This window comes from Sturnira hondurensis, unplaced genomic scaffold (genome assembly GCF_014824575.4).
Source record: "Sturnira hondurensis isolate 20B ecotype Veracruz unplaced genomic scaffold, ASM1482457v3 Scaffold0018606, whole genome shotgun sequence".
Classification (NCBI taxonomy): domain Eukaryota; kingdom Metazoa; phylum Chordata; class Mammalia; order Chiroptera; family Phyllostomidae; genus Sturnira; species Sturnira hondurensis.
The window spans coordinates 441,290-443,537 of NW_028091237.1; the positions used below are offsets into that span (position 1 = coordinate 441,290).

At 40.6% G+C, this 2,248-nt stretch overlaps 1 non-coding gene across 1 annotated transcript; it reads right to left on the bottom strand.

The window, feature by feature from the left end:
• Window positions 1-835: 835 nt before the first annotated feature.
• Window positions 836-940, bottom strand: LOC119003312 (U6 spliceosomal RNA). Its single transcript, XR_005069931.1, has one exon. It is a non-coding gene; the product is annotated as a U6 spliceosomal RNA (small nuclear RNA).
• Between the last annotated feature and the right edge of the window lie 1,308 nt (window positions 941-2,248).

A 2,248-nucleotide genomic window follows, 5' to 3' on the forward strand; every position in this document is an offset into this window, starting at 1 on the left:
CCAGTTTTGTTTCCTCCTTTCTGATTTGGATGCCTTTTATTTCCTTTTCTTGTCTGATTGCTGTGGCTAGAACTTCCAATACTATATTAAATAGAAGTGGTGAAAGTGGACAGCCTTGTCTTGTTCCTGATCTTAGTGGAAAAGATTTTAGTTTTTGCCCATTGAGTATGATGTTGGGTGTAGGTCTTTCATATATGGCCTTTATTATATTGAGGAATGCTCCCTCTATTCCCATTTTTCTGAGTGCCTTTATCATAAATGGGTGCTGAACCTTATCAAAAGGTTTTTCCCCATCTATTGATATGACCATGTGGTTTTTGTCTTTGTTTTTGTTTATGTGGTGTATTACATTTATTGATTTGCATATATTGAACCATCCTTGCATCCCTGGGATGAATCCCACTTGGTCGTGGTTTATGCTCTTTTTGATGTATTGTTGGATGTGATTTGCCAATATTTTATTGAGGATTTTAGCGTCTATGTTCATCAGCGATATTGGCCTGTAATTTTCTATCTTTGTTGTGTCTCTATCTGGCTTTGGAGTTAGGGTGATGCTGGCTTCATAAAGAGTTGGGGAGTTTTCCCTCCTTTTGGATTTTTTGGAATAGTCTGTGAAGAATAGGGGTTAGCTCTTCCTTAAAAGCTTTGTAGAATTCTCCTGTGAAACCATCTGGTCCAGGGCTTTTGTGTGATGGGAGTTTTTTGATTACTTCTTCAATTTCATTTGCTGTTATTGGCCTGTTCAGGTTTTCTGTTTCTTTTTCATTGAGTTTTGGAAGATTATATTTTTCTAGAAATTTGTCCATTTCACCTAGGTTTTCAAATTTCTTGGCATAAAAATATGGAACGCTTCACAAATTTGCATGTCATCCTTATGTAGGGGCCATGCTAATCTTCTCTGTATAGTTCCAATTTTAGTATATGTTCTGCCGAAGCAAGCACGTATTTTAATTTCTTGTTGAGGCTAAATAATTATTCATATGTGAGTTGGACAATTGTATTTATTATTTTGCTAATTGCTTGTTCATGTCAATTGGCTTTATTTATCAACATTCATTTTTGCCGCAGCCCGCTGCAGCAAGGGTGATCGCGAGGTGAGGCGAGGGACTGAAAGAATGGAGAGGACCAAGTGCTCTGCTGGCAAATGGCAAATTTATTCAAGGAACAGCTGTCTTATATACAAACTGTTAATGCCTAAAGCAAGACTGCAGGGAACTAGAAACAATGTTGTTTTTCAAAGTTCGTGCACTCCCTTAAGCTATCAAAAGGGCAAGAAGTTCTCATAACCATCTGGGAACATGACACCTGCGCCAGAGTCTTGTTGTGTCCTTCAAGGCTGGGAACTAGAAGGTTAGGAAAGTGTCAAGGTACCCGCCGGCTCCAGGGACCAGAAACCAAGCTCATCCACCATTCTCACAGTGGAGAACTCTGTCCTTGGTCCCCTTATGGCCTGGCGGGCCCCCACACATTTTTTAACATTTGTTATTGATTATGCCATTACAGTTGTCCCTTTTTTCCCTCCTTCATCCCCCACCACCCTGCACACCCCCTCCCACCCACCTTCCCCCATTTAGTTCATGTCCATGTGTCCTAAGTTCTTTAGCTTCTACATTTCCCACACTACTCTTTTCCTCCCTCTATTTTCTCCCCACAGTCTATGCTACTTATTGTCTATACCTTCTCCCCCCCCACCTCTTCCCACTCCCCTGTTGCTAACCTTCCATGTGATCTCCATGTCTGTCGCTCCACTCCTGTTTTAGGTGTCCTCTTAGTTTGCTTTTGTTTTAGGTGTGGTTGTTAATATATGTGAGTTTGCTGTCCATTCACTGTTCATATTTTTTATCTTCTTTTTTTAGATAAATCTCTTTAACATTTCATATAATAAGGGCTTAGTGATGATGAACTCCTTTAACTCGACCTTACCTGGGAAGCACTTTATCTGCCCTTCCATTCTAAATGATAGCTTTGCTGGATAAAGCAATCTTGGATGTAGGTCCTTTCCTTTCATGACTTGGAATACTTCTTTCCAGCCCCTTCTTGAGGAATCAACTGACAGTCTTCTGGGAACTCCTGTGTAGGTAACTGTCTTCTTTTCTCTTGCGTCTTCTAAAATTCGCTCTTTCATTCTAATCTTGGGTAATGTAAGTATGATATTCCCTGGTGTGTTCCTCCTTGGGTCCAACTTGTTTGGGACTCTCTGAGCTTCCTGGACTTCCTGGAAGTCCATTTCCTTTGCCAGATTAGGGAA